Source organism: Heterodontus francisci, chromosome 6, assembly GCF_036365525.1.
Source record: "Heterodontus francisci isolate sHetFra1 chromosome 6, sHetFra1.hap1, whole genome shotgun sequence".
NCBI lineage: Eukaryota > Metazoa > Chordata > Chondrichthyes > Heterodontiformes > Heterodontidae > Heterodontus > Heterodontus francisci.
In genome coordinates this window covers 52,860,086-52,882,690 of record NC_090376.1, presented here as the reverse complement: position 1 = coordinate 52,882,690, position 22,605 = coordinate 52,860,086, and the positions used below count along the sequence as shown (strand labels likewise).

General features: G+C 45.5%; 1 protein-coding gene across 3 annotated transcripts in view; it reads right to left on the bottom strand.

Annotated features, from left to right (window-relative positions):
• The window catches only part of cryl1 (crystallin, lambda 1), a 119,564-nt gene that overhangs the window by 10,303 nt on the left and 86,656 nt on the right, over positions 1-22,605 (bottom strand). The window lies entirely within an intron of this gene.

Below are 22,605 nucleotides of genomic sequence, written 5' to 3'. Positions count from 1 at the left end.
AACCCGGAAGTGGGATGGTAATGCCATGGCTCAGTTAAAGAGCCTTGACCAAGCCTGCTCCTACACCATTCGGATTCCCGACCCACTATGGTCCTGCCACACTGGCAGGGACTAAGTCTGTAAAATTTCGCCCAATGTGTCAACACTTTTTTGGTATGAATTGAATACTTGCTAGAAAACAAATGAATACCAAAAGAGAGAAAATTTCAATTCCATTCCTGCCAGCACTTTATCACTCATTGACTATGTTTGACATTCAGCTCTTCACTGTACCATTTCACTCAAATACCACAAATTAGAAGCAACTGCTTTGATTTTAAATTAGAATGGCTAGTTTACCATCATGAAGGATGTACAGGGTCTTCCTAATACAAACCCCATCAGAAATAACTACGTAGATTATAACCTATCAGCAATTTTCCTCAGATTGCTCCAGGTACTCATCTTTGATAAGTATTCTACTCCTAACTATCAGTATCAGCATGTTTTGGTAACATTTCACACATTTAGCTTCAGAAAGAAAACTTGTGAGAGGGAAGGCGTCAGTTAATGAAGGCTACAAATCACAAACAAACGGAAAAAAAATTGTCTTACAAGTTCAAGAAAGTCAGAACACAAGATTCTAGTTGTAAATACATGTTCAATTAAAGTTTTGCACTGTGCATATTTCTGAAGTTTAAACTATAAACAACCAAGCAACAAATCCAATTAGTAAAATTTTAAACTAAAGTTATTACAAAAATGTTGCTGGATTAAGTTACTACAGCTGAGATTATGATCACCAAATAATAATTAACTTGTAGCATTTGAGAAAGTCAGATCGTCATGCCTCTGTGGCTCATGTCACACTGCTTACTTTGGCAAAACAGACTTAAAGCTGCAGTGCCCACAATTGCTGCAATCACTTGGATTTCAGTAAATCTATCTGAGTTTACCCAATTTGAAACATGAAAAAATTCACCACTGGGAGTTTTTTTGTTTTTAACCTGGTTTAAACTTTATCATATTTAACTAATTTTTAAAATGTGGGATATTGCAGTTTTAAATATTCAGTAATGTAACTTTTTCAAAAAGCCTGATTTTAAAAAAGTCAAAGGATTAATTGGAATGTTATCCTTATGATAACTTATATGCACTGCTGTAGTTCATGTATTAAACACAGACATGCCCAAAATATATCACTACAAAAGCACGCGGTTTTATTCAATTGGTGCTTCTGCAGCTCAGACATTAACTTTTCCATTTTCTCCACCGATGCTGTATGACTTGCTATCTGTTTCTAGTATTTTTTATTTTTATTTCAGATTTCCAGCATCTGTAATATTTTGCTTTTAGTCCAACTACAAACAGCCCCATTTGTCTTTTACTAGAAATAAAATGGGACCAGAGCAGAAAGTGGGATGGTAATGCCATGGCTCAGTTAAAGAGCCTTGGCAAAGCTTGCCCCTTCACCATTCAATGTATTCAAAACACAAACGATTAATGCTTAATTATGTAAATAAGGAATTACTGACCTAGAACAGTCAATTTTATTTACATCAGGCCGTGACATCTTCAAACGTGATGCTGTCCCAAAACCTTCACTTCTTCTTACCTATTAGTACATTCTCCAATACGCAACAAGAAGCATTCTACCAGACGTACACCACCAGGCCACCATTCTGAGGATGGTAGTACTGGAAAATGGGATACTTTCCCATTTCAGGTACGCAGTGTTCGCACCAACCACTCCTAGTTAAGGTATTTTTGATCGCTCCCTGTTTGTTGGAGGCTCAGCCTCAGTACATCGCTGCAATAGTTCCTCAGGGTACTGTCCTAGGCCCAACCATCTTCAGCTGCTTCATGAATTACCTTCCCTCTAGTATACGATCAGAAGTGGGAATGTTTGCTGACGATTGCAGTGTTCAGCACCATTCGCAACTCCTCAGATACTGAAGCAGTCCCTACCTGCCTGCAGCAAGACCTGTGGCAAGTAACATTCGTGCCATACAAGTGTCAGGCAATAAATATCACCAACAAGAGAGATTCTAACCACCTCCCCCTGATGTTCAATGGCATTATCATTCCTGAAACCCCACCATCGCCATCCTGGGGGTTACCATTGGCCAGAAACTCAACTGGGCCATCCATATACTGTGACTACAAGAGCAGGTCAGAGGCTGGGAACTCGGCGGTGAGTAACTCACCTCCTGACTCCCCAAAGCCTGTCCACCATCTACAAGGCATAAGTCAGGCGCATGATGGAATACTCTCCACTTGCCTGGATGATTGCAGCTCCAACAACACTCAAGAAACTCTACACCCATTCAGGACAAAGCCACCCATTTGATCAGCACCCACCCACTGTATTAAAACATTCACTCCCTCCACCACAGTGGCTGCAGTGTGTACCATTACAGCAACTCGCCAAGGCTCCAAACAAACTACCTCTACCACCTAGAAGAACAAGAGCAGCAGGTACATGGGAACACCACCACATCCAAGTTCCCCTCCAAGCCCCACACCACCCTAACTGGGAACTATATCGGCTGCACCTTCACTGTCGCTGGGTCAAAATCCTGGAACACCCTCTCTAACAGTACTGTGGGTGTACCCACACCAAATGGACCTCAATGGTTCAAGAAGGCATCTTCTCTTGGGCATTTTGGGATGGGCAACAAATGTTAGCCTTGCCAGGGATGTTCACATCCCATGAACGCACAAAAAAAAAATCTTTGATTCAGCATGGATTTTTGTCTGATTACCCTTTGGTGAAATGCCTGAGGGCATTTTTCTACCTTAAAGGCACTGTATAAATGCAAGCTGTTATTTTTGTTGTATACCACAGCCAGCTGAATAGCAAAGTTCCCTCCATTCCCCAACAATGTTTCTTAGCCCAAACCTCAAAAAAATCCTACTGCATCTTTATTAAGCATAATTCTGTGATGGCGATACCCTGTTGAGCTTTTCTCTCAGAGACTTCCATCCATAACCATCCACTCCAATCCTGACTCTTTTTCTTCTAGTCAACTGAAGAGCACAGCTGTCGATACTTTAATCTCCGATCCTGCTGTCTTCACCGCCCAGAGTGTCTGCAGCCACGGCGTGCGGTAAGTCCATTGAGGTGAAGAAGGAGCAGCGGGACCCTAGGGAAGTCTTGAGAAAAGGTGCCCCGAACACCCAAAAAATCCACGAACGGCCCCCCGGCCGCAACTTCAAAGCGCCCGCGGGAGATGGCTCGGAGAGCATCTGCAGCGCACTGTCGGCAATGCAGCATGCCTTTATTTAAACCACTGCAAAAAAAACCCTTAGCGAATGTAATCACCTCTGTAAGTCTGCCAAAAGATGCTTCACCTCCCGAAGGACGTGGATGAGCTTTCCGGACGTCGATGGTGGGCACTGAGGAAATGGCTTATAACCTGCACCCGCTTTCCCACCTCCCCCCCACCCCCTTCCCTGCTCCACCCTCCCAGCTCACCCCCTCACAACCCCGACCCAGCCCCCCCCCCCTCGCACTATCTTCCCCCCCACCCCCTTACAGCCCCCTTCCCAGCTCCACCTCGCACCCCCCTCCCTCGCATCCCCTCCTCCCACCGGCACCATCCTACACATGTGTAGGGGCCCTAACAACCCCACTGCCTTGTGGGCGTCTCGGGAGAGACCAAGGCTAAGGGAGTAAACTCGAACAGATAATCCGGAGCGGAACCCCGTAGGCGGTCATGTGTCACCTTTGGCAGTTCTTGCAGCCATACTGGTGCCAAACGTTGTGCTCTGCACTCCTTTGGACCCCACCAGAAAGGCCGAGAGGGGTTTTTGACAACTGGGCAACTCTCAACCTGCATAAATTTGCCCAGGCATGCGCCATGGAGAGGTCACTCCATAGTGCCTCACAGCGACTGAAACAACACGGAAGGCAGCAGTTACGGGTTATAAGTCCAGATAAATTGCCGTAGAAACTGGGCGCCACGGGTTGCCTTTGTCGGTGGGAGAGGTCATTGCACCTCACTGGACAGCTACCGCCCGCCTCAAATCGGGCAGCCCCCGGTCAATAAGGTTCTGTCCCGCCACAGTCTACCTGCTTCAATGGGTGCTTGGAGCTCAGGGTCATTGCCCGAAAAGTGGACTGATACACCGCAGCAAACAACACGAAAAAAGGAAAGAAGGTACCAGCGCTTCGCTTTGCAAGCTGGAACGTCAGAACTGTGTGACCTGGCCTGTCGGAAGACCTTACACAAATCAACGATTCTCGGAAGACCGCCATCATTAACAACGAGCTCAGTAGACTCAATGTAGACATTGCAGCACTTCAGGAGACTCGCCTCCCCGCGAGTGGATCTCTAGCAGAGCAAGACTACACCATCTTCTGGCAGGGCAGGGATCCTGAAGAACCAAGACAGCATGGAGTGGGCTTCGCCATCAGAAACTCCTTGCTCAGCATGATAGAGCCTCCCTCAAATGGCTCGGAACGCATACTGTCAATCCGACTGCTCACCACCTCTGGTCCAGTACACCTACTCAGCATCTATGCTCCAACACTCTGCTCCCCACCTGAAGCTAAAGATCAGTTCTACAAGGAACTCCATAACATCATTAGCAGCATCCCCAACACCGAACACCTATTCCTGCTGGGGGACTTTAATGCCAGGGTTGGGGCCGACCATGATTCATGGCCCTCCTGCCTTGGGCGCTATGGCGTTGGAAGGATGAATGAGAACGGGCAGAGACTGCTTGAGTTGTGTACTTATCATAACCTCTGCATCACCAACTCGTTCTTTCACACTAAACCCTGTCATCAGGTTTCATGGAGGCACCCAAGATCGCGTCTTTGGCACCAGCTAGACCTCATTGTCACAAGTCGAGCCGCCTTAAACAGTGTTCAAATCACACGCAGCTTCCACAGTGCGGACTGCGACACCGACCACTCCCTGGTGTGCAGCAAGACTCAGACCAAAGAAGTTGCATCATTCCAAGCAGAAGGGCCACCCACGCATCAACACGAGCAGAATTTCTCACCCACAGCTGTTACAAAAATTTCTAAATTCACTTGTAACAGCCCTTCAAAACACTCCCACAGGGGACGCTGAGACCAAGTGGGCCCACATCAGAGACGCCATCCATGAGTCAGCTTTGACCACCTACGGCAAAAGTGCAAAGAGAAATGCAGACTGGTTTCAATCTCAAAATGAAGAGCTGGAACCTGTCATAGCCGCTAAGCGCATTGCACTGTTGAACTACAAGAATGCTCCCAGCGATTTAACATCCACAGCACTTAAAGCAGCCAGAAGCACTGCACAAAGAACTGCCAGGCGCTGCGCAAACGACTACTGGCAACACCTACGCAGTCATATTCAGCTGGCCTCAGACACCGGAAACATTAGAGGAATGTATGATGGCATGAAGAGAGCTCTTGGGCCAACCATCAAGAAGATCGCCCAGCTCAAATCTAAATCAGGGGACATAATCACTGACCAACACAAACAAATGGACTTCTGGGTTGAGCACCACCTAGAACTGTACTCCAGGGAGAATGTTGTCACTGAGACTGCCCTCAATGCAGCCCAGCCTCCAACAGTCATGGATGAGCTGGACATACAGCCAAGCAAATCGGAACTCAGTGATGCCATTGATTCTCTAGCCAGCGGAAAAGCCCCTGGGAAGGACAGCATTACCCCTGAAATAATCAAGAGTGCCAAGCCTGCTATATTCTCAGCATTACATGAACTGCTATGCCTGTGCTGGGATGAGGGAGCAGTACCCCAGGACATGCGCGATGCCAATATCATCACCCTCTATAAAAACAAAGGTGACCGCGGTGACTGCAACAACTACCGTGGAATCTCCCTGCTCAGCATAGTGGGGAAAGTCTTTGCTCGAGTCGCTCTGAACAGGCTCCAGAAGCTGGCCGAGCGCGTCTACCCTGAGGCACAGTGTGGCTTTCGTGCAGAGAGATCGACCGTTGACATGCTGTTCTCCCTTCGTCAGATACAGGAGAAATGCCGTGAACAACAGATGCCCCTCTACATTGCTTTCATTGATCTCACCAAAGCCTTTGACCTCATCAGCAGACGTGGTCTCTTCAGACTACTAGAAAAGATCGGATGCCCACCAAAGCTACTAAGTATCATCACCTCATTCCATGACAATATGAAAGGCACAATTCAACATGGTGGCTCCTCATCAGAGCCCTTTCCTATCCTGAGTGGCGTGAAACAGGGCTGTGTTCTCGCACCCACACTTTTTGGGATTTTCTTCTCCCTGCTGCTTTCACTTGCGTTCAAGTCTTCTGAAGAAGGAATTTTCCTCCACACAAGATCAGGGGGCAGGTTGTTCAACCTTGCCCGTCTAAGAGCGAAGTCCAAAGTACGGAAAGTCCTCATCAGGGAACTCCTCTTTGCTGACGATGCTGCTTTAACATCTCACACTGAAGAGTGCCTGCAGAGTCTCATCGACAGGTTTGCGGCTGCCTGCAATGAATTTGGCCTAACCATCAGCCTCAAGAAAAGGAACATCATGGGGCAGGATGTCAGAAATGCTCCATCCATCAATATTGGCGACCACGCTCTGGAAGTGGTTCAAGAGTTCACCTACCTAGGCTCAACTATCACCAGTAACCTGTCTCTAGATGCAGAAATCAGCATGGGAAAGGCTTCCACTGCTATGTCCAGACTGGCCAAGAGAGTGTGGGAAAATGGCGCACTGACACGGAACACAAAAGTCCGAGTGCATCAGGCCTGTGTCCTCAGTACCTTGCTCTATGGCAGCGAGGCCTGGACAACGTATGTCAGCCAGGAGCGACGTCTCAATTCATTCCATCTTCGCTGCCTCCGGAGAATACTTGGCATCAGGTGGCAGGACCGTATCTCCAACACAGAAGTCCTCGAGGCGGCCAACATCCCCAGCTCGTACACACTACTGAGTCAGCGGCGCTTGAGATGGCTTGGCCATGTGAGCCGCATGGAAGATGACAGGATCCCCAAAGACACATTGTACAGCGAGCTCGCCACTGGTATCAGACCCACTGGCCGTCCATGTCTCCGCTTTAAAGACGTCTGCAAACGCGACATGAAATCCTGTGACATTGATCACAAGTCGTGGGAGTCAGTTGCCAGCGTTCGCCAGAGCTGGCGGGCAACCATAAAGACGGGGCTAAAATGTGGCGAGTCGAAGAGACTTAGTAGTTGGCAGGAAAAAAGACAGAGGCGCAAGGGGAGAGCCAACTGTGTAACAGCCCCGACAAACAAATTTCTCTGCAGCACCTGTGAAAGAGCCTGTCACTTTAGAATTGGCCTTTATAGCCACTCCAGGCGCTGCTTCACAAACCACTGACCACCTCCAGGCGCGTATCCATTGTCTCTCGAGATAAGGAGGCCAAAGAAGAAGAACTCTCTCATGCTGACAGGAGTCCCGCTACCTCCAAGCGAGTAGTTTAACTTTAACTTGCCTGTAGTTTTAAGTTTGTTATGTGGCTTCCCTTGCACCTTCATTGGTCAATTTCCACCTAATCATGGAGGACCCTGAACCCAGTTCACCCTAATGAATTACGATCTTTTCTGTGGATAACGTGAATTCTTGCAGATCTGGTGGCTCCTGAATTGGAACTGCGCCTCCTACTTTGGCTGCTGCTACCCTTCATGAAAGCTAAGTACTACTCCACTAATCTTGCTCTTGCTGCTGCTCTCTTGCTCCAGGACTCTTTCTCAGATCTGGTCACACTCGGGACTCTGGCCCAGCTGTGTACTGTAGCAGTCCAGTTGCCAATTCTGACTTGGGACTCTTCACCCACTTCTGTTGGAATTGGTTTCCTGCTTCCAAAGCCCTTTTCTCAACATGAGTTGCAGGACATTGCTACCTGCTGCTGGACCCTGCTGCTGCTCCACTGATTTCGTCAGGTTGAACTTCTGCTGTTTAATGGTCCCTGGGCTCAACTCTGCTGGTTCCAGGTCTGAACTTCATTTTCCCATTGATTCTTGGACTAAACTCCACAGCTCTACTGGTTTTCTGGGCTACATTTGTTCATTCATTTGTGCTTTCCTAAGTTTCATTGCCCTCTGCTGGTTCATCTCTTTTCCACTGGCTCCTGGATCAAATTCTGGCCCTTCACTATCTCCTGCTCCATACTCAGATCCTCTGATGTCTCCTGAACTGGACTTCACTCCTCTGCTGGATGCTATCAAGAGGGTTCCCCTCAAGACATCGCTCAAGATACTGGATTAATTACCATCAGCCTTGATCCAAACAATCTTCCTTGCCACATCAAGCTTTTTGACACAATTTTAACCATGCTTAACTGGCAAGAACAGGGTGAGTGAACTGTTAAAATTGTGCTAGAGGACTTACTGCTCCTTTCCCGCAGGCTGCCATTTTAGTTGGCCAAGATGCCTGCCAAAGGCAGGCAGGGGCCTCATGAATACATGCAAATCAGCATCTTATGATATAATTATGATCCAACATCATTCAAATGTGAAGTTACAAGTCTTGCCCAGCACTGAACCCACCAGTAAAATCTAGCGAGATTCGTCTCTCAGAGCCACTGAAGCAGTATTTAAAGGGGCATGCAGTTAGAGGTATGGAGATGAACATATTTTTTGTTAGATAATGGTATCAAGGCATATGGGTCAAAACCGTGTAAATGGAGAGTCGGTACAGATCAGCCACATGTTCTGACCTAAATAACAGATCAGTCTCGAAGGACTGACTGGTTTACTCACATTCCTCATGGCTAACCAATATATCACTTACCCCACTGACTTCAACAGTCACCACGAGTGTGCTCTGGGCTTCCCTCACATTCAAGGCATCGGTGACTGCACATGTTTCTAACAGGGCACCTGACAGCCAGCCAACAATATTCATGAACAGGAAAGGTTACCATAAAAGTCTAACTTGCTTGATCACAGAAACAGGATCATGCAAGCTTGTCGATGTTTCCTAAGGAAGAAGCTGCTAACAAAATATCAGTAGAAGCGGAGATGTTAGAGGTGAAAATTGGTAGGAAGGATGTACTGGAAAGGCTGGCTATGCTTAGAGCGGATAAGTCACCTGGTCCAATGGTTTGCACCCCAGGTTGCTAAAGGAAGCGGGGGTGGAGATAGAAGGACTTGCCATAATCTTCCAATCTTCCCGATATACGGTGAGGTGCCAGAGGTATGGAGAGTGGCAAATGCAACAACTTTATTTAAGAAAGGGTGTAAGGACATTCCTAGTAACTACAGCCTGGTCAGTTTAATATCAGAGATGGGTAAGGTTTTAGAAACAATAATCGGGGGGGAAAAAATCAACAGGCATTTAGGGAAGTTTGAGTTAATTAAGGAGAGCCAGCATGGATTTGCAGAAGGCAGGTTGTGCTTGACTAATCTAATTTAATTTTTTGATGAAGTAACAGAGAAGTTTAATGAATGGAAAGCAATGGATGTTGTCTATGTGGATTTTAAGAAAGCGTTTGACAAAGTACCACATAAAAGGCTGGTTTACAAAATTGAGGCTCATGGAATAGGAGGGTCAGTGTCAGTTTGGATTTTTAAAAAAATTGACTTAAGGACAGAAAATAGTGAGTCGTGGTAAATGGTTGTTTTTCAGACTGCAGGATGGTAGACAGTGGTGTTCCCCAAAGCTTTTTTGATATATAAAAGTGACTTGGACCTTGGAATACAGAGTAAAATTTCAAAATTTGCTGACGATACCAAACTTGGAGGTGTGGCAAACAGTGAGGATGATAGCATTTGACTGCAATAGGACATAAATAGGCTGGCAGAATGGGCAGACAAGTGGCAGATGGAATTTAATACAGAGAAGTGTGAGGTGATGTATTTTGGCAGAAGGGATAGGGAGAGGCAATATAGACTTAATGGCACAGTTCTAAAGAGTGTGCAGTGTCACGCTTATGCAAGGAGAAATTATGAACTATAAAATGAACTGATGAATTGAACTCAACACGGACATCTTTTGCTACAAAACAAGATGGAGTAAGAGGTCAAGTGACTTCTGCGAATACACATGGTAACTTCGGGAACCTAAACCAATCCTGATGTCTGGTCAAATGTTGAAGTAAGCATTAGAAATGTAAATGGGCCATTCAATGTTAATGGCTACTCCTCTGCAACAAGTTGGGCTAACAATGACTTTGCAGACATGGAGACTCCAGACTCAAACTCGGATAAAGGCTGTGAAAAACACTTTACCAAGATGGCATTGAGATGAGCAACATCCAAACCTATTGTCTAACAATAGCCACACCATTAAACACCATTTATGAAAACACAATGGAAGAGAAACTTTGGTCCCCTGACAGAAACCAAGTCTCTGATAAAGAGTTTTAATAAGAGACATTTTCCGTGCAAGAAAGCCAAAAAGCCAGGAACCAGAAGGAAGAGACCCCAATACCAGCAAGAATACCATCTTTAAACTACCTAGAGGCAGAGACAAAAGGTGACCTTGAAACTCCCTACCTGAACTGTGACTGAGATTTAAACAAAAAAGTATGCATCAAAGCATCCGTCCACCTGAAACCTTCCAAAATAAAAACAAGAAATGCTGGAAATACCCAGCAGATCTAGCAGCATCTGTGGAGAGAGAGAAACAGAGTTTACGTTTCAGGTCAGTGACCTTTCATCAGAACTGGCAAGGGTTGGAAATGTAATATGTTTTAAGCAAATAAAGCGGGGGTGGGGCAAGAGATAACAAAAGGGAAGGTGTTGATGGGACAGGATCACAGAGAATAACTGACCAGAAGGTCATGGAGCAAAGGCAAATGGTATGTTAATGGTGTGCTGAAAGACAAAGCATTAGTGCAGAGAGGGTGTTAATTGACAAAAAAAAATGAACAGCCCTGGCCCAAAGCACAAACATGGATAAAACAGTGGGCAGGCACATGGTGAAAAAAAAATGAAACAAACTAAAATAAAACAAATAAAAGATAACTAAAAATAAAAAGCGGGGCCCGTCATGCTCTGAAATTATTGAACTCAATGTTCAATAAGGCAGGCTGTAGCGTGCCCAATCGGTAAATGAGATGCTGTTCCTTGAGCTTGTGTTGATGTTCACTAGAACACTGCAGGAAGCCCAGGACAGATGTGGGCATGAGACCAGGGGGGTGTGTTGAAATGGCAAACAACCGGAAGCTCGGGGTCATACTTTCAGACTGAGCGGTGTTGTTCCGCAAAGTGGTCACCCAATCTGCATTTGGTCTCCCCAGCGTAGAGGAGACCACATTATGAGCAGTGAATACCGTATACTAAATTGGAAGTAGTACAAGTAAATCGCTGTTTCACCTGAAAGTAGGGTTTGGGGCCTTGGCATAGTGAGGAGAGAGGAGGTAAAAGGGCAGGTATTACACCTCCTGTGATTGCATGGGAAGGTGCTGTGAGAAGGGGACGAGGTGTTGGGGGTAATGGAGGAGTGGACCAGGGTGTCGTGGAGGGAATGATCTCTTCAGAATGCTGGCAAGGGAGGGGAGGGGAAGATGCAATTGGTAGTGGCATCATGCTGGATGTAGCAGAAATGGCGGAGGATGATCCTCTGGATGTGGAGGCTTGTGGGGTGGAAAGTGAGGACAAGGGAAACCCTGTCGCGGTTCTGGGAGGGAGGGGAAGGGGTGAGGGTAGAGGTGCGGGAAATGGGCCGGACACGGTTTAGGGGTCTGTCAACCACAGTGGGGGGGAATCCTCGGTTCAGGAAAAAGGAAGATATATCAGAAGCGCTGTCTTGGAAGGTTGCATCATCAGAGCAGATGCGTCGGAGATGGAGAAACTGGGAGAATGGAATGGAGTCCTTACAGGAGGCAGGGTGTGAAGAAGTGTAGTCGAGATAGCCATGGGAGTCGGTGGGCTTACAATGAATATAGTAGACAGCCTATCCCCAGAGATGAAGACAGAGAAGCCGAGGAAGGGAAGGGGTGTCGGAAATGGACCATGTAAAGATGAGAGAAGGTTGGAAATTGGAAGCAAAGTTGATGAAGTTTTCCAGTTCGGGGTGGGAGCAGGAAATGGCACCGATAGCCATTAATATACCAGAAAAAGAGTTGGGGGAGGTGTTGCTATGGGTACCCGCATGGGTCCTAGTTATGCCTGTCTTTTTGTGGGATATGTCGAACATTCCTTGTTCCTCTCCTACTCAGGCCCCCTCTCCCAACTCTTTTTCTGGTACATTGATGACCGTATCGGTGCCGCTTCCTGCCCCTGCCCCGAACTGGAAAACATCTTCAACTTTGCTTCCAATTTCCAACCTTCTCTCAGTTTTACATGGTCCATCTCTGACACGTCCCTTCCCTTCCTCGACTTCTCCGTCTCTGGGGATAGGCTTTCCATGAATATTCATTGTAAGCCCACCTTCTCCCTTGAATACACTTACTCACACCCGGCTTCCTGTTAGGACTCCATTCCATTCTCCCAGTTTCTCCATATCCAGCGCATCTCTTCTGATGATGCAACCTTCCACGACAGCGCTTCTGATAAGTCTTCCTTTTTCCTCAGCCAAGAACACCCCCCACCCCAATGTGGTTGACAGGCCCTCAACCATGTCTGACACATTTCCTGTATTTCCCCTCCTTCCCAGAACCACGACAGGGTTCCCCTTGTCTTCACTTTATATCCCACCAGCCTTCACATCTAAAGGATCATCCTCCGCCAACTCCAGCGTGATGCCAACACCAAATGCATCTTCCCCTCCCGTCAGCATTCTGAAGGGATCATTCCCTCCACAGCACCCTGGTCAACTCCTCCAATATCCCTGAAAACTCACCTCCTTCCCACAGCACCTTCCTATGTAATCACAGGAGGTGTACCACCTGCTTTTTTACCTCCTCTCTCTTCACCATCCAAGACCCCAAACACTCCCTCCAGGTGAAGCAGCAATTTACTTGTACTCCTTTCAATTTAGTACTCTGCATCTGCTGCTCACAATGCGGTCTCCTCTACACTGGGGTGACTAAACGCAGATTGGGTGACTACTTTGCGGAACACCTCTGCTCAAACCGAAAGCATGACCCCCAAAGCTTCTGGTTGCTTGTCATTTCAATTCAGCATCCTGCACCCATGCCCACATTTCTGTCCTTGGCCTGCTGCAGTGTTCCAGTGAATATCAACGCAAGCTCGAGGAACATTTTCTGATTAGGCACTCTACAGCCTTCTAGACTCAACATTGAGTTCAATAATTTCAGAGCATGACTGGCCTTTAAAAAAAAAAGTTTTTCACCACATGCCTTCCTTAAACTTGTTTTTTTCACATTTGTGCTTTTGGACAGAGCTGTTCATTATTCTGTCATTAACACTCTCTCTGGACTAATGTTTTATTTTTTTACCACACAATTTGCTCTCCCTTTGCCTTTGTCCCATGGCATTTAAACTCTCCTGCGCTCCGTCCCATCACACTTTCCCTTTTGTTCTTTTTCCCCCAACCCCACCTTCACTCGCTTAAAACCTATTACATTTCTAACCTTTGTCTGTTCTGATGAATGGTCAGTCCTGAAATGTTAACTCTACTTCTCTCTCCACAGATGCTGCCAGACCTGCCGAGTATTTCCAGCACTTTATTTTTATTTCAGATTTCCAGCATCCACAGTATTTTGCTTTTATTTACTATGAAGGATATACTTACCTTGGAGATGGTACGGTGAAGGTTCACCAGATTGATTCCTGGAATGAGGAGGTTGTCCTATTATGAGGCTGAGTAAATTGATCCTATACGTTGGAGTTTCCAAGAATGAGAGGTGATCTCGTTGAAACATACACAATTCTGAAGGGGCTTGACAGGGTAGACATTGAGAGATTGTTTCAAGACAAGGGGTCGATCATTTAGGACTGAGATGAGGAGAAATTTCTTCACTCAGAGGGTTGTGAACCTTTGGAATTGTCTACTCCAGAGGGTTTTGGACACTCCATCATTGAGTATATTCAAGACTGATAGCCTGAGAGATCAAAAATCTATCAAGAGTTGTGGGAAGCAGGCAGGAAAGTGGAATTGAGGTAGATGATCAGCCATGATCGTATTGAATAGCAAAGCAGGCTCGAGGGGCCGAATGGTCTATTCCAACTCCTATTTCTTATGTTCCTTATGTTATAATACCATGCTATTAATTTTGGAGTTTAATGACACTGAACAGATTTATGCCAAAATGCAGTTTGAGGGTGCAGAACTGCTGTTTCAATTGTTCAATCCAAGAACCTTTTACCATTGACAAGGTGGTACTGAAAGATCTACAATTAATTTGAATGTGGATTAAATAAAAATCTGCATTACATGGGATATTAGTACTTTTCACACAAATCCATAATCTGAAATCAGAAAAATATATTGTTATAAAAGATGGATGAACAGAGATCAAAAGGACAATGGTAACAGAGTGCTATAACAACATTCTCATTCAGCCATTTCAAGCACATCAAATGCCATCAGTTAAAATAAAAGCAAGGCAAATTCTGCTAGTGCACTCTTCCAATGCACCACTGGTCACTTTTTAGTTCCAACTTCTAATACACCAGAGCCTCCATATCCTGGAATTTGAGCTGTGCATCATTTTCAATTTAACGTTAACTTGGTCAGAAGGATTTTGTGATAATGATTAATTTGAAGGAAAAGATTCAGAGAAAAAAGCTCAGCTAGGTGCAGACTTTAGTTAGTGGGTAAAGTTCAGTAGGAACTGTTTTGGTGACCTATTGCATTCCTTCTGCCTCAGTCAGCATTACACCTTTGCTGTAGGGTCAAAGTTTGCGAAAATGTGCATCTATTGAAATCCAAATTTTGGTACAGATTGACATCTCATTTTAAGTTAACAATAAATTGAAAACAAATTTAAAAGCCCATGCCTTAGGGTGCACTGAAATTTAGTGTTGTAAGCCTGCCTCAGTTTATGGAAGTTGTAAGGAAAAGGTAAAGGGATTGATTTGTTAGATTGACACTTAGCAGAGACAACTGCATAGGGAATATAAACAAATAATTTCACCCACATAGAAGCATGGTATCACCTAATCAGTCAACTTACCAAGTCTTTTCCAACTTTTTTCAACCTACACTGTGGGCCTTGACTCTTCATTTTAGTTTCTTGGCTACTAAAATATGTGTTTTAGCCCTCACCACAACTCTCTATCCTTGCCACTGATTCCATCTCTCTCCCCAGCCACTCTCTCAGGTTGAGCCAGACTGTTTCCAACCTCAACATCCTATTTGACCTTCTCACCCGTACATTCTTCATCACAAGGACTGCCTACTTTCAACAAAGTATTATCTGCCAAAACTCCCATTCAGCCCACCTATTGCTAAAACTCTCATCCATACCACATTCATCTCCAGACTCAACTACTACGATACTATCCTGGCTGGTTTTCCATCCTCCACCCCTGTAAACTTCAGCTCATCCAAAAGTCTGCTACTCATACCCTAATCCCCATCAATGCCCACCTCCAACCTTGCCAAAATACATTGATTCTTGGTCCCCAACACCTCCAATTTAAAATTTTCATCCTTGTGTTTAAATTCCTTTATGGCCCTGACCCTATCTTCGTAACTGCCACTTCATGAACATAAAAAACAAAAAAATTTCTGCACCAATGTTTGGTTTCACAGTGCAAACATTCTCTCTGGGCTTGAGCATCAACTTCTAAAAGCAACATTTTCTGAGAGCCCGCACTGGTAGCAAGATCTTGAATGCAACAAGTGGCTTATTAGATCTAAAACATTTTATAGCCAATGATTTACTTTTTTGAAGTGTAGTCACTTATAATGCAGGCAAGCACAGCACGATCCCACATTTAGTAAATTACATGAATAACTAGTTTTGATAGTGATAAAAAACAAGAAATGCTGGAAATACTCATATGGTCTGGCAGCATCTGTAGAGAGAGAAGCAGAGTTAATGTTAACTCTGAAACGTTAACTCTGCTTCTCTCTCCACAGATGCTGCCAGACCTGAGTATTTCCAGCATTTCTTGTTTTTATTTCAGATTTCCAGCATCTGCAGTATTTTGCTTTTAGTCTTGATGGTGTTGGTTGAGGGATGAATAATGACCAGGACATTGGGAAAACTCTTCCAATAGTTCCGTGAGATTTTTATGTCCATCTGAACACACAGAGAAGGGGCAGATGGGACTTTGGTTTAACGTTACATCTGGATGACTGAATGAATGAATGGATGGAAAATTGCAGGCTTACATTTGTGATGTTCTGATGAGCCATCACTGCAGTTGCCAGTGGTATAGGGTCTCAGAAAATGTCACCTTATGTTCCTGGTAGGCTCAACCAGGTAACAGACTACAACTTCCAGAATGCAATTTGTGGCTGCTATATTCTACTCAAATTGGGAAGGGCAGGAAGAAAGAAGAGGCATGCTTTCAACAAGAAGTTGTGACATGTTCTGATAATAGACAGTCTTCCTGTCGATCTTCTAAATACACTGCACAATTTTCTGATTAGACAAACAGAAGTACATTTCTCCTACATAGAATTCTGACTGCAAACCATATTCAGGAAAATCAATTGTCTTAATAGTTGCCTCAGATTCCCTTGTCCCTGTCATTATTAATCAATTAGGTCCTGTAGTAAAGCAGTCCAGCAGGCAGTGGTCATTAATTTTAATCACTCGGTCGTATTCTCACCTCTGAATCAGTAGATTGTAGGTGCAAGGCATATAATCTGGGCTGTCACTTCAGTGTAGTACTGAGGAATGCAGCTTTCTCAGAGATGGTAGCTTTCAGATGAGATATTAAATTAGGTCTCCATCTGCCTGCTTCCAGCTCCAGACCAGCACAATATCAGATGCCCTGATGGCTGACCTGGCCAAGAAAAAGGGGAGATGGGGATTATGATCATGGCAGGGGGAGAGACAAGGACATCAGCGACCTACATTATTGTGAATTCTGAAGGCACTTAACCTTTTGAGACTCTTTTGCTCCACTGCCAGGTTTAACTGAGTGTAGTATCCATGACGGACACTCTGCCATGTAGGCAAAGACGAGTCAGGAGCAGGAAAAGCGACTGACCACTCGTGGGGCAAGATAGAAAAGTAGGAAATCATTGTACATCTTAAGCTGTCCAATTGTTATACAATGCTTAAAGTCTGTGATGAGGGCAAGGTCAGATATGCAGGGAAGAGTAACCATAGCAATGCCAGAGTACTGTAGAGCAAGTGGTAACCCAATGGAACAAAAAGAATGAGAACTGGAAAATGGGGGATATTCAATTATTAGAAGGACAGACAGCATTTTTGCAGTCCCAAGACCTGAATGTGTGGTGCCTTCAAGGTGCAATAATGGAGCATGTGGAAAAATGTTTAGAAAATGAAGAAAAGCAGCCAGAGGTTGTGGTCCATGTAGGAATCAATGACACAGCAAAAACAGTTGCATGGAGGTCTTGCAGAGGTAGAGTGAGGAATCAGAGTTAAGGTTTAAGAGCAAGACCTCAAGGTTGGTAATCTCAGAATTAACTTCCTGTACCATGCATTGAACAGGTTAGGCAAGAATAGATTAGATCGATTAATGCATGGCTTGAAAGATAGAGCAGGAGACCAGGAGTTCTGGGAAAGGAGCAAGCTGTTTAGGAGGGATGGAGTTCACCTGAACTGAAGGGGTAGCAACCTGCTTGCAGAAAGGATAGATAAGGCAGCAGGAGTGGATTTAAACAAGAATGGCTAAAGAAGGGGAACACAACAGACAGCATGTTAAGAATAATTGGGAAAGAGTAAGTAAGGATTTTTTAAGGTAATCAGAATTGTGCTATGAAAGAAAGGAGCATACCGATTAAAATGGGCGACCTAAAATGGCTGGTACATTGAGAGGAATCAGATATTTTAAGAATGACTGAAACCTGGTTGAAATTAAATGATCATTGGGGAGTTAACTTGCAGGATAGTGTGTATGTTTAGGAAATACCAGGAGGTAAGGTGGGTAGGTGGCATTATTTGTTACAGAAGGACTAGTTACAATGGAACTAGATGCTGAAAGTGGTATGGAATCTCTTTGGATTGAAATAAAAGGAAATAAGTTAAGTCACAGGAATATGTTACAGACCACCAAATAATCAAAGGGACATTGATATAGTTTTGCTGGGGATGAAAAGGCAGATGAGTGCAAAATCTTCACCAGTATTCCTGGAGGATTTCGATCTTCCTGACAAGAGTGGAACACACAATAGAGACAGTCTGCATTCAAGTGGAAATTTATTAGTATTGCCAGGTACTTGTTTAAAACAGTAGGTTAAGGAATCTACATAGTGTAATGCAATATTTGTAGTTAGCTCTAATTAATCAGGAGGGAACAAAATGCAAAGAAGAAATAGGGTAACATTTGGGATCTAGTGACCATAATGGCCTCACATTCAGGATAGACATGAGGATAGAAAGTAATGGGTGCCAATTAAAAGATAAATTTTAAATTAGCTGATTTTAAGGGAATGGCAAAATGGAAAGAAATACTGGTAGAAAAAATGTTGAAGGGAAGTGGAATAGTTTCAGAAGGAAAGTTTTTAAGACAGAAAAGGAATTCATCCTTGAAATAGGTCAGGAACAGAATAAAAGAGCAAGACCAGTTTGACTTACTAACAGAGAAAGAGAAAGCATATATGTGTTAAATAAAAGCAAAATACTACAGATGCTGGAAGTCTGAAATAATAACAAGAAATGCTGGAAATACTCAGCAGGTCTGGCAGCATTTGTGGAGAGAGAAGCAGAATTAACGTTTCAGGTCAGTGACCCTTCATCAGAACTGGCAAATGTTAGAAATGTAATAGGTTTTAAACAAATAAAGTGGGGTGGGGCAAGAGGTAACAAAAGGCAAGGTGTTGATCAATGAAGGTGAACAAGGTAAAGGAGATTTTCGTTTGTCTCTTAGAAACATAAAGCAGAATAGTGAAGTATTCTTCAAGTATTCCATGAGTAAAATTAGTTTAATTTCTGTTCTGGTGCATTAACTAGGTTAGTTTTGAAAGAAAATAATAATAAGCTCTTATTTCTTTCATGATCCAATGCTTTTAATTTTCTACCTTGATGTGTTCCACAATTATCCACTTCCCATTTCCTACACAGATCCCCATGCCCATCCTCCCACTATGATCTGTGCCCCGATTTCCTACTCCCTTCACCACACTCTTTAGCCTTTCTGCCAGACCAGGGGCCGAATTTTACTGGATCCCGACATCGGGGTCATGGTGGGGGGGGGGGGGGGGGGGGGGGGGAGAGGCCGGAAAATGCCTCCAGGAGAGGCCTGCCATGTTCCCCAACGGCAGCAAGGCCCCACCCCATATTACTGGCGGCGGCGAGGCCTCGGGGCAGCCATCTTGCCGCTTGGCAATGGGAGCCCAATTTCAATATTCAAAGCACTACTTACCTTGTCTCATTATGTATCCCACTGCCTCTTAGTCACAGTTCTGCAGTGTGTGGGGAGGGTGCCAGAAACAGGCGTTTAAAGGTAATCTGGCTGGTGGGCCAATCAATGCATCTGATACAATCTGAATGTGGTCATACTGTGCCACTCTGAGTGGAAGCTAAGATGGGCAATACACTGCAACGACACATAGTTGATGCCTGAAAGCACATAACATACCAGTCAACATCATTCTTTGCTCTGTTAGGTACCTTCGAAGAAGTGAAGGAACCGAGTTTATCTGCAACTCGGAGATGGAGATGGTTCACCCTATATTAATTGATTTGCTTGTCATGAGGAGCCATATGCGCTGCAGGCAAAACCAACAGGCAGGTGCAGCTCACGTGGAAGCCCCCAGTCGTGAGCAGCAGTAGCCCCCAAGGAGAACTCACCACTACAGATTGCTGCGCATCTGTATGTCCCAAATGGCGTATCTGCAGATGTCAGGGCATCAGTGTCTGAGGTGACTGCGGATGTCGAGAGAGGCAGTGACACATCTCAGTGCCCTGCTCAACGATGACCTGCAGCCGATGGACATTCTATGCCTGTGGCCCACAAGTGACAAGTGGTTCTTAACTTCTATGCCTCTGCATCATTTCAGGGACCCACCGGAGATCTTTGTGGGGTCACACAGTCAGCAGTGCACCACTGCATCAGGGAGGTCACCGAAGCCTTGTACCATTGAACTGGTGACTATGTCCACTTCAGGACGGACCTTGAGAGCCAGGCCCAGAGGACCATTGGTTTTGGCTCCATCATGGGATTCCGACAGGTGCAAGGTGTCACAGACTGCACCCCATCAAGGCTCCCGCTGGGCAACTAGCTGGATACATAAACTGGAAGGGCTTCCACTCGCTCAATGTGCAGCTAGTATGTGATCACCGGAAACATTTATGCAAATCTGTGCCCGCTTTTCAGGCAGCTGCCATGACGCCTTCATCCTACGCCAGTCTCAGCTGCCATGCTGTTCACTGAGCTGGCTCAGATGGAGGGGTGGCTTCTTGGAGACATTGGGCTACCCCTTGCAGACATGTCTCCTGACACCAGCAAGAAACCCCACCAGTGATGCAAAGGAGAGATACAACACTAGCTATGGCACAAAAGCCACCATTGAGCAGGTGATCGGCTTGCTGAAAATGTGCTTCCGCTGCCTGGGTAGATCGGGTGGTGCCCTGCAGTACGAACTGTAGCTCGTATAGTTGCTGTCCGCTATGCTCTGCACAACTATGCACTCAATGGGGGGGAGGGAGGCCTTGCAGGATGAGGACAGACATGATCAGGACTCCTCTTCGGATGCTGAGGACTTACAGCAGGAAAGGCACATGGAAGAACAGAGAGCATCCAGGCGCCACATGCAGGGCGAGCAGTGAGCAAGGGATGCGCGGCAGCGCCTTATTGATCAAAGATTCTCCAAGCCATAAAAACTACCATGTGCTCTGCAAACCACACAGCACCCTCATTCACCTGTTGCGTAGCAGTCCGCATCTGCAACATCTTTGTCTCCACCATTACTGGCAGTAGCATACTGAGCCACTGTCCATGTTACTGCATCCATGGAGATGCGCACCAGCAATGCTGGTATGGAAATGATGGTATTCCATACCTTGGCAGTTCCAAAAGGCCAGTGATGTAATGGGAGGAGACACGATCGGTACATGCTGCCACACGTCATTCACACAGTAAAAATGACACACGTACTGAAGAACATTTATTGAATTAACTTTTTATAGCATAGTGTCACCCGTGCAGACCCATTTGTGTCGAGGTGTTTTTTTGAAATGTTTGTGAGTGCTTCTTCACAGTGCCACCTCTGCGCTAGCAGCCTGACTGGAGGAATGCTGCTGATCTGATTGCCCTTGGGCTGCGGATGACTTCGGCAGTCATCCTCTATGCGCAAGAGGCCTGGAGGGCCCTGGCTGGCTGGGGGAATCGTGCGTCAGCGCAGAACTCTCCTCAGAAGTCGTGGCTGCTGGAGCTTAACTCACCGGCGGAAGGGCGGGCGTCCACATTGGAATCACCTTGAGGGGAGACCCCAGATATGGCATGCAGGCTCGCCTCCTCCATCTCAGGGCTCCTTTGAATCCTTCTGCTCTCCTTTGAAGGACCAGGGACAGTCTCCATGCCCCTGGTCCCTCTCTCGACTTGCCACTGCTGCGTAGATCTCATGGCCTCAGTGAGGGATCACACTAAAACATCACATGCAGTCCATTCTCCAGACTACCTGTTAGCATGAAAGATTTATGATCATTTATGAATATTTTTAGCTCAGGTACTGCATGTGCTATTTGTATGGCAAACCAAGCCCCATTAAAATATATGAGCAACCACTCTACTATTTTACAGCATGCCAGTAAAGCTAGAAAAAATTGTATTTTCCTCCAAAAAACACATTTCTTAGCCAATTGTCCCTCATTGAGAAGCAAGGCTATGTGATCATGACAAATACAGGAATACAGAGCAGAACTGTGGGGCAAGGAACACAAAGAGATGACGTCCTTCAACAGTGGTAGAAAAAACAAAATGCACGATTCTGGGTGAACACCAGTGTCCCTTCTGTCTCCAAAAACTATTCAAGTAAATCATGTATAATTAGGTCACTGCTTACATTAGCCTGAGGTGATATATTTGTGACATGAAGAACTGCTGTGATGTTCCAGTTTCAGGTTCACACTACAGCAGTAATTACCTTTACGTCAAACATTTTCCTCTGCGTATATGTGCCTAAGCACCACCACAACCCATTGCTACAACTTATACTTGTGGTTTTGAAGGTGAATTCCAGGGACAGGGCAGAGTGCCTGAAAGACTGATTTCTGATGGACGAGCAGAGAACAAGCAGTCATTCAAAACCTGAGAAATGGAGGGTGCAGTTTAGGGCATCTGATTGCAGAAAATTCCCTAGATGATAGGACCGTCCATGTCTCCGCTTTAAAGACGTCTGCAAACGCGACATGAAATCCTGTGACATTGATCACAAGTCGTGGGAGTCAGTTGCCAGCGTTCGCCAGAGCTGACGGGCAGCCATAAAGGCGGGGCTAAAGTGTGGCGAGTCGAAGAGACTTAGTAGTTGGCAGGAAAAAAGACAGAGGCGCAAGGGGAGAGCCAACTGTGTAACAGCCCCAACAAACAAATTTCTCTGCAGCACCTGTGGAAGAGTCTGTCACTCTAGAATTGGCCTTTATAGCCACTCCAGGCACTGCTTCACAAACCACTGACCACCTCCAGGCGCTTATCCATTGTCTCTCGAGATAAGGAGGCCAAAGAAGAATAGGACTGAAGACAT